This window comes from Pseudophryne corroboree, chromosome 12 (assembly GCF_028390025.1).
Source record: "Pseudophryne corroboree isolate aPseCor3 chromosome 12, aPseCor3.hap2, whole genome shotgun sequence".
NCBI classification, from domain to species: Eukaryota; Metazoa; Chordata; class Amphibia; order Anura; family Myobatrachidae; genus Pseudophryne; species Pseudophryne corroboree.
This window is the reverse complement of record NC_086455.1, coordinates 160,000,746-160,016,454: the sequence shown is the minus strand read 5'-3', so window position 1 is coordinate 160,016,454 and position 15,709 is coordinate 160,000,746. Positions and strand designations below refer to the sequence as shown.

General features: G+C 47.6%; 1 protein-coding gene across 2 annotated transcripts in view; it reads left to right on the top strand.

Annotated features, from left to right (window-relative positions):
* YLPM1 (YLP motif containing 1) overlaps window positions 1-15,709 on the top strand; it is a 108,987-nt gene that overhangs the window by 43,917 nt on the left and 49,361 nt on the right. The gene's annotated exons all lie outside the window — the stretch shown is intronic.

Here is a 15,709-nt window from a genome sequence, read left to right as displayed (position 1 = left end):
GTCTCAATCAAGCAACGTCCCCCTCGCCAGTTTTGCACCACAATTATCCCTTCAGATCCATTAAAGGTGCAAGCTCGGCAAAAGGTTGTGAGTTCCCTCCTGAATACAGGAGTGGTAGTGCCGTTACCTCTGTCCCACAGAGGCAGAGGTTACTACTCGACCCTGTTTCTAGTTCCAAAACCCAATGGGTCTTTCCGGCCTATACTCAACCTCAAATCACTGAACAAGTTTGTGAGTGTCTTAAGTTCCATATGGAAACACTGCGCTCAATTGTACTGGCTATGGAACCTGGAGACTATATGGTATCCCTGGATATACAGGATGCATACCTGCATATACCTTTCTCTGACGTCCTAGTGGATGCTGGGAACTCCGTAAGGACCATGGGGAATAGCGGCTCCGCAGGAGACTGGGCACATCTAAAGAAAGCTTTAGGACTAGCTGGTGTGCACTGGCTCCTCCCCCTATGACCCTCCTCCAAGCCCCAGTTAGATTTCTGTGCCCGACGAGAAGGGTGCACACTAGGGGCTCTCCTGAGCTCTTTGTGAAAGTTTTAGTTTAGGTTTATTATTTTCAGTGAGACCTGCTGGCAACAGGCTCACTGCATCGTGGGACTAAGGGGAGAAGAAACGGACTCACCTGAGTGCAGAGTGGATCGGGTTTCTTAGGCTACTGGACATTAGCTCCAGAGGGACGATCACAGGTTCAGCCTGGATGGGTCACCGGAGCCGCGCCGCCGTCCCCCTTACAGAGCCAGAAGAGCGAAGAGGTCCGGTGAAATCGGCGGCAGAAGACGATCCTGTCTTCAGATAAGGTAGCGCACAGCACCGCAGCTGTGCGCCATTGCTCTCAGCACACTTCACACTCTGGTCACTGAGGGTGCAGGGCGCTGGGGGGGCAGCGCCCTGAGACGCAATAAACCGATAAAACCTTATATGGCTAAAATAAATGCATCACATATAACTCCTGGGCTATATGGATGCATTTAACCCCTGCCAAAACATATAAAAAAACGGATGATAGGCTCCGCCCCTTTCTCGGCGTCCTTATCTCCTCAGCACACTGGCGCCATTTTCCCTCACAGCTCAGTTGGAGGGAAGCTCCCTGGCTCTCCCCTGCAGTCACTACACTACAGAAAGGGGTTAAAAAAGAGAGGGGGGCACAAATTAGGCGCAGTATAAACAATACAGCAGCTATAAAGGGAAAAACACTTATATAAGGTTATCCCTGTATATATATAGCGCTCTGGTGTGTGCTGGCAAACTCTCCCTCTGTCTCCCCAAAGGGCTAGTGGGTCCTGTCCTCTATCAGAGCATTCCCTGTGTGTGTGCTGTGTGTCGGTACTTTTGTGTCGACATGTATGAGGAGAAAAATGATGTGGAGACGGAGTAGAGTGTCTGTAATAGTGTTGTCACCCCCTAGGGGGTCGACACCTGAGTGGATGTACTGTTGAAATTGCGTGACAGTGTCAGCTTTGTATAAAAGACAGTGGTTGACATGAGACAGCCGGCTACTCAGCTTGTGCCTGTCCAGACGTCTCATACAGGGGCTCTAAAGCGCCCGTTACCTCAGATACAGACGCCGACACGGATACTGGCTCCTGTGTCGACGGTGAAGAGACAACCGTGATTTCCAATAGGACCACACATTGCATGATTGAGGCAATGGTAAATGTTTACACTTTTCTGATAATATGAATACCACCAAAAAAGGGGTATTATGTTTGGTGAGGAAAAACTTCCTATAGTTTTCCTGACTCTGAAAAATAAAATGAGGTGTGTGATGATGCGTGGGTTTTCCTCCGATAACAATTGATAATTCTAAAAAGTTATTGGCAGTATACCTTTTCCCGCCAGAGGTTAGGGTGCGTTGGGAAACACCCCCTACAGGGGATAAGGCGCTCACACGATTGTAAGAACAAGGGCTCTACCCTCTCTTGAGATGGCCGCCCTTAAGGATCCTGCTGATAAAAAGCAGGAGGGTATCCCAAAATGTATTTACACACATACTGGTGTTATACTGCGACCAGCAATCGCCTCAGCCTGGATGTGCAGTGCTGGGTGGCGTGGTCGGATTCCCTGACTGGAAATATTGATATCCTAGATACAGTATATTATTGCCTATAGAGCAATTAAAAGATGCTTTTCTATATATGCATGATGCACAGCGGAATATTTGCCGACTGGCATCAAGTATAAGTGTTTTGTATTCTAGTAAAGTGGTCAGGGATTCCAAACGGCATTTGGAAGTATTGCCTTAAAAAAGGGGATGTACCCTAGGTCGCCTCTCAAAATAAGACGCCGTATTATCAGGCGCAGTCCTGGTTGGCAAGCGGACAAAAGGGTTCCTCTTTTCTGCTCGTGACAGAGGGAGAGGAAAATGGCTGCAGAGATCAGCCAGTTCCCAGGAACAGAAACCCTTTTCCACCGCTGCCAAGCCCTCAGTATGACGCTAGGGCTTTACGAGTTCAGGCACGGTGGGGGCCCGTTCTCAGTGAATTTCAGTGCGCAGTGGGCTCACTCGCAAGTAGACCCCTGGATCCTTCAGGTAATATTTCAGGGGTACAAATTGGAATTCGAGACGTATTCCCCTCGCCGTTTCCAAAAGTCTGTTTTACCGACGTCTCCCGCTGACAGGGAGGCAGTTTTGGAAGCCATTCACAAGCTGTATTCCCAGCAGGTGATAATAAAGGTACCCCTCCTGCAACAGGGAACGGGGTATTATTCCACACTATTGTGGTACCGAAGCCAGACTGCTCGGTGAGACCGATTTTAAAATCTAAAATCTTTGAACACTTACATACAGAGGTTCAAATTCAAAATTGAGTCACTCAGAGCAGTGATTGCAAACCTGGAAGAAGGGGTCTACATGATGTCTCGGGACATCAAGGATGCTTACCTTCATGTCAAAATTTACCCGTCTCACCAAAGGTATCTCAGGTTATGGTACAGAACTGTCACTATCAGTTCAGACGCTGCCGTAGGGATGGTCCACGGCACCCCGGGTCTTTACTGAAGTAATGACCGAAATGATGATATTCCTTCGAAGGAAGGGAATTTTAGTTATCCTTTACTTGGACGATTCCCTGATAAGGGTAAGATCCAGAGAACAGTTGGAGGTCGGTGTAGCACTATCTCAGGTAGTGTTGCGGCAGCACGAGTGGATTCTCAATATTCCAAAATCGCAGCTGGTTCCGACGACTTGTCTTCTGTTCCTAGGGATGATCCTGGACACAGTCCAGAAAGAAGGTGTTTCTCCCGGAGGAGAAAGCCAGGGAGTTATCCGAGCTAGTCAGGAACCTCCTAAAACCGAACCAAGTCTCAGTGCATCAATGCACAAGGGTTCTGGGAATCAAAATGGTGGCTTCCTACGAAGCAATCCCATTCGGCAGATTCCACACAAGAACTTTCCAGTGGAACCTACTGGACAAATGGTCCGGGTCGCATTTTCAGATGCATCAGCGGATAACCCTGTCACCAAGGACAAGGGTGTCCCTCCTGTGGTGGTTGCAGAGTGCTCATCTTCTAGAGGGCCGCAGATTCGGCATTCAGGACTGGGTCCTGGTGACCACGGATGCCAGCCTGCGAGGCTGGGGAGCAGTCACACAGGGAAGGAATATCCAGGGCTTATGGTCAAGCCTGGAGACAAAAATATCCTGGAACTAAGGGCCATTTACAATGCCCTAAGTCAAGAAAAGCCTCTGCTTCAGGGTCAACCAGTATTGATCCAGTCGGACAACATCACGGCTGTCGCCCACGTAAACAGACAGGGCGGCACAAGAAGCAGGAGGGCAATGGCAGAAGCTGCACGGATTCTCTGCTGGGCGGAAAATCATGTGATAGCACTGTCAGCAGTGTTCATTCAGGGAGTGGACAACTGGGAAGCAGACTTCCTCAGCATGACCTCCACCCGGGGGAGTGGGGACTTCACCCAGAAGTCTTCCAACTGATTGTAAACCGTTGGGAAAAACCAAAGGTGGACATGATGGCGTCCCGTCTTAACAAGAAACTGGACAGATATTGCGCAAGGTCAAGGGACCCTCAGGCAATAGCGGTGGACGCTCTGGTGACACCGTGGGTGTACCAGTCAGTGTATGTGTTCCCTCCTCTGCCTCTCATACCAAAAGTACTGAGAATCATAAGAAGGAGAGGAGTAAGAACGATACTCGTGGTTCCGGATTGGCCAAGAAGGACTTGGTACCCGGAACTTCAAGAGATGCTCACGGAAGACCCGTGGCCTCTACCTCTAAGAAAGGACCTGCTCCAGCAGGGGCCTTGTCTGTTCCAAGACTTACCGCGGCTGCGTTTGACGGCATGGCGGTTGAACGCCGGATCCTGAAGGAAAAAGGCATTCCAGATGAAGTCATCCCTACCCTGGTCAAAGCCAGGAAGGATGTAACCGCAAAACATTATCACCGCATTTGGCAAAAATATGTTGCGTGGTGTGAGGCCAAGAAGGCCCCTACAGAGGAATTTCAACTAGGTCGTTTCCTCCATTTCCTGCAGACAGGACTGTCTATGGGCCTAAAATTAGGGTCCATTAAGGTTCAAATTTCGGCCCTGTCGATTTTCTTCCAGAAAGAACTGGCTTCAGTACCTGAAGTTCAGACATTTGTAAAAGGGGTACTGCATATACAACCTCCTTTTGTGCCTCCAGTGGCACCTTGGGATCTCAATGTTGTTTTGAGGTTCCTTAAGTCACATTGGTTTGAACCACTCACCACTATGGACTTAAAATATCTCACATGGAAGGTGACGATGCGGTTAGCCCTGGTTTCAACCAGGCGTGTGTCAGAATTGGCGGCTTTTATCATATAAAAGCCCTTACTTAATGTTTCATTCTGACAGGGCAGAATTGAGGACTCGTCCTCAATTTCTCCCTAAGGTGGTTTCTGCTTTTCACATGAACCAACCTATTGTGGTGCCTGCAGCTACTAGGGACTTGGAGGACTCCAAGTTACTTGACGTGGTCAGGGCCCTGAAAATATGTTTCCAGGACGGCTGGAGTCAGAAAGTCTGACTCGCTGTTTATCCTGTATGCACCCAACAAGCTGGGTGCTCCTGCTTCTAAAGCAGACTATTGCTCGTTGGATTTGTAGTACAATTCAGCTTGCACATTCTGTGGCAGGCCTGCCACAGCCAAAATCTGTAAAAGCCCATTCCACAAGGAAAGTGGGCTCATCTTGGGCGGCTGCCCGAGGGGTCTCGGCTTTACAACTTTGCCGAGCAGCTACTTGGTCAGGGGCAAACACGTTTGCTAAATTCTACAAATTTGATACCCTGGCTGAGGAGGACCTGGAGTTCTCTCATTCGGTGCTGCAGAGTCATCCGCACTCTCCCGCCCGTTTGGGAGCTTTGGTATAATCCCCATGGTCCTTACGGAGTTCCCAGCATCCACTAGGACGTCAGAGAAAATAAGATTTTACTTACCGATAAATCTATTTCTCGTAGTCCGTAGTGGATGCTGGGCGCCCATCCCAAGTGCGGATTGTCTGCAATACTTGTACATAGTTATTGTTAACTAAATCGGGTTATTGTTGTTGTGAGCCATCTTTTCAGAGGCTCCTTCGTTGTTATCATACTGTTAACTGGGTTCAGATCACAAGTTGTACGGTGTGATTGGTGTGGCTGGTATGAGTCTTACCCGGGATTCAATATCCTTCCTTATTATGTACGCTCGTCCGGGCACAGTATCCTAACTGAGGCTTGGAGGAGGGTCATAGGGGGAGGAGCCAGTGCACACCAGCTAGTCCTAAAGCTTTCTTTAGATGTGCCCAGTCTCCTGCGGAGCCGCTATTCCCCATGGTCCTTACGGAGTTCCCAGCATCCACTACGGACTACGAGAAATAGATTTATCGGTAAGTAAAATCTTATTATTGCCATATCGCATTCGCAGTATCTGCGGTTTGCTATTGGCGACCTTCACTATCCGTTCCTGGCTCTGCTATTTGGACTGGCTATGGCTCCTCGGATCTTCATCAAGGTCATGGCCGTAATGACGGACCATCTCCGTCGCCAGTGAGTCAGGATCCTGCCATATCTGGACGACTTTCTGATTCTGGCAAATTCCCGCAATGTCCTTCTTAGTAATTTGCAACTTACTGTAAGCTTCCTACAAGCCCACGGGTGGCTCATCAATTGGCAGAAATTCTTGCTGGCCCCAGCTCAGAGCATAGTGCACCTGTGGGCACTCCTGGGGATACACAGTCAGCGACTGTTTCTGTCTCCAGAAAAAGTCCTGAAACTTCAGGACAAGATAAGATGCTTCCATTGTTGCCCCAGAGTGTCGATACTCTGCAATGCAAGTACTTGGCCTGATGGTGTCGGCATTTGACATGGTAGAGTATACTCTATTTCATTCCTGCCCTCTGCAGAGGTTAATTCTTTCCAAGTGGGATGGCGTACCTAATCGGAATGCATTGACCCTCGCCTTGCCTCTGGTACACAACAGGCCGGTTCAAGTACGGTCAGACAATGCTACCGTGGTGGCATACATAAACCATCAAGGCAGCACTCAAAGCCGCATGGCTATGATGGAGGTGTCAAAAATCCTTAGTTGGACATAATGCCATCTGCCAGCAATATCGGCAGTGTTCATTTCGGGCGTCCTAAACTGGGAAGCGGACTTTCTCAATCGCCAAGACGTGCACGCCGGAGAGTTGAGTCTTTATCCGGAGGTCTTTCAACTCCTAGTGGGCAAGTGGGGCCTACCAGATGTAGGGGCCTAGCTGATGGTGTCTCAACACAATCGCAAGGTTCCGGTCTTTGGATCAAGGACCAGGGATCCTCAAGCAGCGTTCGTGGACGCACTAGCAATTCCATGGAACTTTTGGCTGCCCTACATGTTCCCTCCAGTGTTAATCCTGCCCGTGGTCCTATGGAAGTTCAAACAAGAAGGATGAATACTACTTCTAGTCGCTCCAGAGTGGCCCATATGGCATTGGTTTTCAAACCTGCAGGGTCTATCGACAGAGCGTCCCCTTCTACTTCCTCAGCGCCCAGACCGCCTCGTACAGGGCCCTTGTCTTTAGCCAAACCTTCACGCCACCGTGCCTCTGCTAACTCAGTGCCTCACTGACGACTAGATCCCGCTTTGTCCTGGTTCAATCGACTCGCACTTTTTTTTTTTTTTTTTAGATTTTCTGTACACGGGGGGGGGGAAAAATCACTCCCTTTGGTCGATAACTTGTCCCAGAGGTACTACACTTATAATAAGATTTTCTCTATCGTCCTAGTGGATGCTGGGGTTCCTGAAAGGACCATGGGGAATAGCGACTCCGCAGGAGACAGGGCACAAAAAGTAAAGCTTTTCCAGATCAGGTGGTGTGCACTGGCTCCTCCCCCTATGACCCTCCTCCAGACTCCAGTTAGATTTTTGTGCCCGGCCGAGAAGGGTGCAATCTAGGTGGCTCTCCTAAAGAGCTGCTTAGAAAAAGTTTAGCTTAGGTTTTTTATTTTACAGTGAGTCCTGCTGGCAACAGGATCACTGCAACGAGGGACTGAGGGGAGAAGAAGTGAACTCACCTGCGTGCAGGATGGATTGGCTTCTTGGCTACTGGACATCAGCTCCAGAGGGACGATCACAGGTACAGCCTGGATGGTCACCGGAGCCGCGCCGCCGGCCCCCTTGCAGATGCTGAAGTCAGAAGAGGTCCAAAATCGGCGGCTGAAGACTCCTGCAGTCTTCTAAAGGTAGCGCACAGCACTGCAGCTGTGCGCCATTTTCCTCTCAGCACACTTCACACGCAGTCACTGAGGGTGCAGGGCGCTGGGGGGGGGCGCCCTGGGAGGCAAATGTAACCTATATAAAGGCTAAAAATACCTCACATATAGCCCCCAGAGGCTATATGGAGATATTTAACCCCTGCCTGGATTCACTAAATAGCGGGAGACGAGCCCGCCAAAAAAGGGGCGGGGCCTATCTCCTCAGCACACGGCGCCATTTCTCACAGCTCCGCTGGTCAGGACGGCTCCCAGGTCTCTCCCCTGCACTGCACTACAGAAACAGGGTAAAACAGAGAGGGGGGGCAAATTTATGGCGATATTTTTATATATATAAAGCAGCTATAAGGGAGCACTTATTATAAGGCTATCCCTGTTATATATAGCGCTTTTGGTGTGTGCTGGCAAACTCTCCCTCTGTCTCCCCAAAGGGCTAGTGGGTCCTGTCTTCGTTAGGAGCATTCCCTGTGTGTCTGCTGTGTGTCGGTACGTGTGTGTCGACATGTATGAGGACGATATTGGTGTGGAGGCGGAGCAATTGCCAAATATGAGGATGTCACCCCCTAGGGAGTCGACACCAGAATGGATGCCTTTATTTATGGAACTACGGGATAGTGTCAACACGCTAAAGCAGTCGTTTGACGACATGAGACGACCGGACAATCAATTAGTGCCTGTCCAGGCGACTCAAACACCGTCAGGGGCTGTAAAACGCCCTTTGCCTCAGTCGGTCGACACAGACCCAGACACAGGCACTGACTCCAGTGGTGACGGTGACGAATCAACCGTATTTTCCAGTAGGGCCACACGTTATATGATTTTGGCAATGAAGGAGGCGTTACATTTAGCTGATACTACAGGTACCACTAAACAGGGTATTATGTGGGGTGTGAAAAAACTACCTATAGTTTTTCCTGAATCAGAAGAATTAAATGACGTGTGTAATGAAGCGTGGGTTGCTCCTGATAAAAAGCTGAAAATTTCAAAGAAATTATTGGCATTATACCCTTTCCCGCCAGAGGTTAGGGAGCACTGGGAAACATCTAGGGTGGACAAGGCGCTAACACGCTTATCTAAACAAGTGGCGTTACCCTCTCCTGAGACGGCCGCACTTAAAGATCCATCAGATAGGAGGATGGAAAATATCCAAAAAAGTATATACACACATGCAGGTGTTATACTACGACCAGCTATAGCGACTGCCTGGATGTGCAGTGCTGGGGTAGTTTGGTCAGAGTCCCTGATTGAAAATATTGATACCCTGGACAGGGACAATATTTTACTGTCGTTAGAACAAATAAAGGATGCATTTCTTTATATGCGTGATGCACAGAGGGATATCTGCACACTGGCATCACGGGTAAGTGCTATGTCCATTTCGGCCAGAAGAGCTTTATGGACGCGACAGTGGACAGGCGATGCGGATTCAAAACGGCATATGGAAGTTTTGCCGTATAAAGGGGAGGAGTTATTTGGAGTCGGTCTATCAGATTTGGTGGCCACGGCTACAGCCGGGAAATCCACCTTTCTACCTCAAGTCACTCCCCAACAGAAAAAGGCACCGACTTTTCAACCGCAGCCCTTTCGTTCCTTTAAAAATAAGAGAGCAAAGGGCTATTCATATCTGCCACGAGGCAGAGGTCGAGGGAAGAGACAGCAACAGGCAGCTCCTTCCCAGGAACAGAAGCCCTCCCCGGCTTCTACAAAAGCCTCAGCATGACGCTGGGGCTTCTCAAGCGGACTCGGGGACGGTGGGCGGTCGTCTCAAAAATTACAGCGCGCAGTGGGCTCACTCGCAAGTAGATCCCTGGATCCTGCAGATAATATCTCAGGGGTACAGGTTGGAATTAGAGACAGATCCACCTCGCCGTTTCCTGAAGTCTGCTTTACCAACGTCCCCCTCCGAAAGGGAGACGGTTTTGGAAGCCATTCACAAGCTGTACTCTCAGCAGGTGATAGTCAAGGTACCTCTTCTACAACAAGGGAAGGGGTATTATTCCACTCTTTTTGTGGTACCGAAGCCGGATGGCTCGGTAAGGCCTATTCTAAATCTGAAGTCCTTGAACCTGTACATAAAGAAGTTCAAGTTCAAAATGGAGTCACTCAGAGCAGTGATAGCGAACCTGGAAGAGGGGGATTTTATGGTATCCTTGGACATCAAGGATGCGTATCTCCACGTTCCAATTTACCTCTCACACCAGGGGTACCTCAGGTTCGTTGTACAAAACTGTCACTATCAGTTTCAGACGCTGCCGTTCGGATTGTCCACGGCACCTCGGGTCTTTACAAAGGTAATGGCCGAGATGATGATTCTTCTTCGAAGAAAAGGCATATTAATTATCCCATACTTGGACGATCTCCTAATAAGAGCAAGGTCCAGAGAACAGCTAGAGATGGGATTAGCACTGTCTCAAGAAGTGCTAAAACAGCACGGGTGGATTCTGAATATTCCAAAATCCCAGTTAATGCCGACAACTCGTCTGCTGTTCCTAGGGATGATTCTGGACACGGTTCAGAAAAAGGTTTTTCTCCCGGAGGAAAAAGCCAAGGAGTTATCCGAGCTTGTCGGGAACCTCCTAAAACCAGGAAAGGTGTCTGTACATCAATGCACAAGAGTCCTGGGAAAAATGGTGGCTTCTTACGAAGCAATTCCATTCGGCAGATTCCACGCAAGAATTTTCCAAAGGGATCTGTTGGACAAATGGTCAGGGTCGCATCTTCAGATGCACCTGCGGATAACCCTGTCTCCAAGGACAAGGGTGTCTCTTCTGTGGTGGTTGCAGAGTGCTCATCTATTGGAGGGCCGCAGATTCGGCATACAGGATTGGATCCTGGTGACCACGGACGCCAGCCTGAGAGGCTGGGGAGCAGTCACACAAGGAAGAAACTTCCAGGGAGTATGGACGAGCCTGGAAACGTCTCTTCACATAAACATTCTGGAACTAAGAGCAATCTACAATGCTCTAAGCCAGGCAGAACCTCTGCTTCAGGGAAAACCGGTGTTGATCCAGTCGGACAACATCACGGCAGTCGCCCATGTGAACAGACAGGGCGGCACAAGAAGCAGGAGTGCAATGGCAGAAGCTGCAAGGATTCTTCGCTGGGCAGAGAATCATGTGATAGCACTGTCAGCAGTGTTCATCCCGGGAGTGGACAACTGGGAAGCAGACTTCCTCAGCAGACACGATCTTCACCCGGGAGAGTGGGGACTTCATCCAGAAGTCTTCCACATGCTGGTAACCCGTTGGGAAAGACCAATGGTGGACATGATGGCGTCTCGCCTCAACAAAAAACTGGACAGGTATTGCGCCAGGTCAAGAGATCCGCAGGCAATAGCTGTGGACGCGCTGGTAACGCCTTGGGTGTACCAGTCGGTGTATGTGTTTCCTCCTCTGCCTCTCATACCAAAAGTATTGAGAATTATACGGCAAAGAGGCGTAAGAACGATACTAGTGGTTCCGGATTGGCCAAGAAGGACTTGGTACCCGGAACTTCAAGAGATGATCACGGAAGATCCGTGGCCTCTACCTCTAAGGAGGGACTTGCTTCAGCAGGGTCCCTGTCTGTTTCAAGACTTACCGCGGCTGCGTTTGACGGCATGGCGGTTGAACGCCGGATCCTAAAGGAAAAAGGCATGCCGGAAGACGTCATTCCTACTTTGATTAAAGCAAGGAAGGAAGTAACCGTGCAACATTATCACCGAAATTGGCGAAAATATGTTGCGTGGGGCGAAGATCGGAGTGCTCCGACGGAGGAATTTCAACTGGGTCGATTCCTACATTTCCTGCAATCAGGATTGTCTATGGGTCTCAAATTGGGATCTATTAAGGTTCAAATTTCGGCCCTGTCGATTTTCTTTCAAAAAGAATTGGCTTCAGTCCCTGAAGTCCAGACCTTTGTTAAGGGAGTGCTGCATATACAGCCTCCTGTGGTGCCTCCAGTGGCACCGTGGGATCTCAATGTGGTTTTGGACTTTCTAAAATCTCATTGGTTTGAACCACTAAAAAAGGTGGATTTGAAATATCTCGCATGGAAAGTGACCATGCTTCTAGCCCTGGCTTCGGCCAGGAGAGTGTCAGAACTGGCAGCTTTATCTTACAAAAGCCCATATCTGATTTTCCATTCGGACAGGGCAGAACTGCGGACTCGTCCGCATTTTCTCCCTAAGGTGGTGTCAGCATTTCATCTGAACCAGCCTATTGTAGTGCCTGCGGCTACAAGTGACTTGGAGGACTCCAAGTTACTGGACGTTGTCAGAGCATTAAAAATATATATTGCAAGGACAGCTGGAGTCAGAAAATCTGACTCGTTGTTTATATTGTATGCACCCAACAAGATGGGTGCTCCTGCGTCTAAGCAGACGATTGCTCGTTGGATCTGTAGCACAATCCAACTTGCACATTCTGTGGCAGGCCTGCCACAGCCTAAATCTGTAAAGGCCCACTCCACAAGGAAGGTGGGCTCATCTTGGGCGGCTGCCCGAGGGGTCTCGGCATTACAACTTTGCCGAGCAGCTACGTGGTCAGGGGAGAACACGTTTGTAAAATTTTACAAATTTGATACTCTGGCTAAGGAGGACCTGGAGTTCTCTCATTCGGTGCTGCAGAGTCATCCGCACTCTCCCGCCCGTTTGGGAGCTTTGGTATAATCCCCATGGTCCTTTCAGGAACCCCAGCATCCACTAGGACGATAGAGAAAATAAGATTTTACTTACCGATAAATCTATTTCTCGGAGTCCGTAGTGGATGCTGGGCGCCCATCCCAAGTGCGGATTATCTGCAATAATTGTACATAGTTATTGTTAACAAATTCGGGTTATTGTTGAAGGAAGCCATCTTTCAGAGGCTCCGCTGTTATCATACTGTTAACTGGGTTTAGATCACAAGTTGTACGGTGTGATTGGTGTGGCTGGTATGAGTCTTACCCGGGATTCAAAATCCTCCCTTATTGTGTACGCTCGTCCGGGCACAGTACCTAACTGGAGTCTGGAGGAGGGTCATAGGGGGAGGAGCCAGTGCACACCACCTGATCTGGAAAAGCTTTACTTTTTGTGCCCTGTCTCCTGCGGAGCCGCTATTCCCCATGGTCCTTTCAGGAACCCCAGCATCCACTACGGACTCCGAGAAATAGATTTATCGGTAAGTAAAATCTTATTTTCAGTAAACTGTTTAAAATCGGAGAATTACTTGTTAATGTTCAACTATAATCCTTTTATCCCACCTTTTAAAACTGACTTCTATTATGCGGCTAACTTCCGCTTGCGTAAGTACGCACTCACGTTTCTCTTCTCTAGTGCCACGTGCGTACCCGTGCTATATACGCGTCCACGTACTATGCACGTATATACTTGCACGCAGCTTGCCACACTTTTTTTTTTTTTTACCCAACTATAGCAATACAATAATAACAATAAATTAAAAAAGAAAACACTATTTGTATTGTATTGTTGTAAATAGATAAATGCTTCCACGTTCCCTTTGAGCACCGGAAGTCCCCTGCCGGAAAGCTTCCGCTTCGTGCTACCTAAACCTTTAGGCAGGAACGGAGCTTCACTTATGAAATGCAAACTTCTATTATGCGATAAATACACAATACACTTTTTCCCTACATACCCTGAAAGTCACCCACGTGGATAACTTCCGTTGAGTGCTGCCCAAACTTTTAGGCCAGGACCAAGTTTTGTATGTGCTTTTACAAATACCCACTAAACAAATACCATAAATGTATAACAAATGACTTATCCGATTTTTATGCAGATCTAAAAATGACTATTACAACCTATGGCAACAATATGAGAATATATGCAAAGTATGTGTAGGCTTGTGCGCGTTTTCGCGCCAAAAATAACACACAGTAAAATTGCTTTTCCTTGCTATTCCGCGGTTTGCACCAGCACCTCTGAGACTATACAGGACAGACGTGGTTTAACAACATTAGGTGGTTTTAACACAAAGCACGATTGTTTTACTTTAGACTCGTCCTCCACCCTTTGTTAGACCAAAGTCTGTTAGGCCCTGCAAGTCCGCGAGTGTGAGATGAAACGGACAGAGCCCCCAACTGTAAAGTTCGATAATATTACAAGGAAAAGCAATACCTAATCACACTGTTTCGGGCCGCTAAACGTAAACAAATAACCACTAAGATATGTATGCACATTGCGTATACACGCTGTGCGCACAATGCAGCGACACTTGTGGCTGAATACACCTTATTCCCCAAACAAGAATGGAATGCTACACCAGTAGTTAAATGTTATGTTGTGGTCCAACGCATCAACAGTATTTACTCAAAAGATACAAGTAAAGATACAACAGTAATACGGGGAAGAGCTACAACCAATAGTACATACGTTTGTTCGCGAGCGCTCCCGGATCCAGGCCTCAGTCAGTCTTGGCAAGATGACCTTCAGAGAATAGACTGAGCCAGGTCAGGAAGCCTTTCTTTTATACAATGGGTCCAAATTCAATACAATGGGAAATGTAAGCTCTTCTTCCATAGGTAGGTCAAGGGGCAGGTCATTTACAGTACATGAGGGGTCATAGGTTGGTTTGAATGAGTGGGCGATGCTTGGTCCTGGTGTGCTTGCAGGTCTCTACCACTGGGTTCCCGCCGAATATCACAAGTACAGTATTTACTGTATTTGAGAATATTACAATTCTGCGCATATCTATGCGCAGAAACATGCGATACACTGCACATAACGACCGGAATGTAGTTCTAAAAATACTGCACATCTGGATACCAAACACTAAGTCCTAACCTTGCTCTGTCCCCTCACATCTTGTAAACCTGAATAACTCTATTGTTCTACCCTTTGAGTAAATGTAACTTGCTAGCAATGTGTGTAAATTGTGCACTATATGAATTGAATTTGTCTTTGTAGCTTTTCTGTGCGAATGCTTATGCTACCGTATATACTCATACCACGCGCCAATACGCAAGGCTCGTGAACCAGTGTACGTAGCGTGTGTATGCGTCCGCACGGCGAAAACGCACGCATGCAGAGACACCCCTCTGTGTGGTGTTTGCACGTGGAGTGTGTGTGTGTGTGTAATACTTTCGACTTCGACACTATGGGCGCAATATGAGCGATAACGGGGATCATTTTAGAAAGGAGATTGAGCGTGATATATCATTTGAATAGCACTCGTTATATGCTTATTTATTGCTATTTTCAAATACTATTTTAATACCCTATAATAGGGTTATGAGAGAAGTATTAAGATTCAGATAGCAAGACGGTTATGAAAAATATCTAAAAAAGAAAATGGTGTAAATAAAGATATTAAAACTAAGGTGTGTGTCGTCTTGTTCTTTTATGTCAGTATTTTATCCATCATCTAGGCCCTGTCTGATTCACATCCACACTCAGATAATCCTCTCTCTTTTACTCGTATTACTAACACGTTGTTGTGAATTTCTGTAAGTTACTAAATACTAATCGTTGCTTATTATAGTTCAGATGTGTCAAATTTACATTGGCTAGTAGTGATTTTAGATAAAGAATGGGAGTCCCTCTATTGCGTCGTACAGTTGTGTTATCTGGAGGTACCCCCAAGAGGCCAAAATGTGTCACTAGATGGACCAGCGTTTCCTGCCAGCTACTGATCACACATAAGCTGCTCAGGCAATGATACACAGATTGGAATATGTTTGAATCAATTTATCGGATGAAATAGGTGCTTTAAACCAAGAGTTACACTGGACAAGAAATTGTATAATCTAGTTAAAAATATCCTTAGCCCGTAGGATGTTTTTTTATATAAATGACAGTATTATTTCATACTATGGCCACTGTATGTCTAGATTTATGTGTGTTCCTGTATTATAATATTGTGTTGGAGGTGACCCACCTTCAGTTTTGTTTTCCTGTGATCCATGCTTTGCAGTTAATCTGTTCATGCATCCTTCTAACGCCTGGTACCGTGGATACACTGTAACGCTTAGTGAAAAACGTAAAAGGGTGACTCTACCTATAAATTGGATAC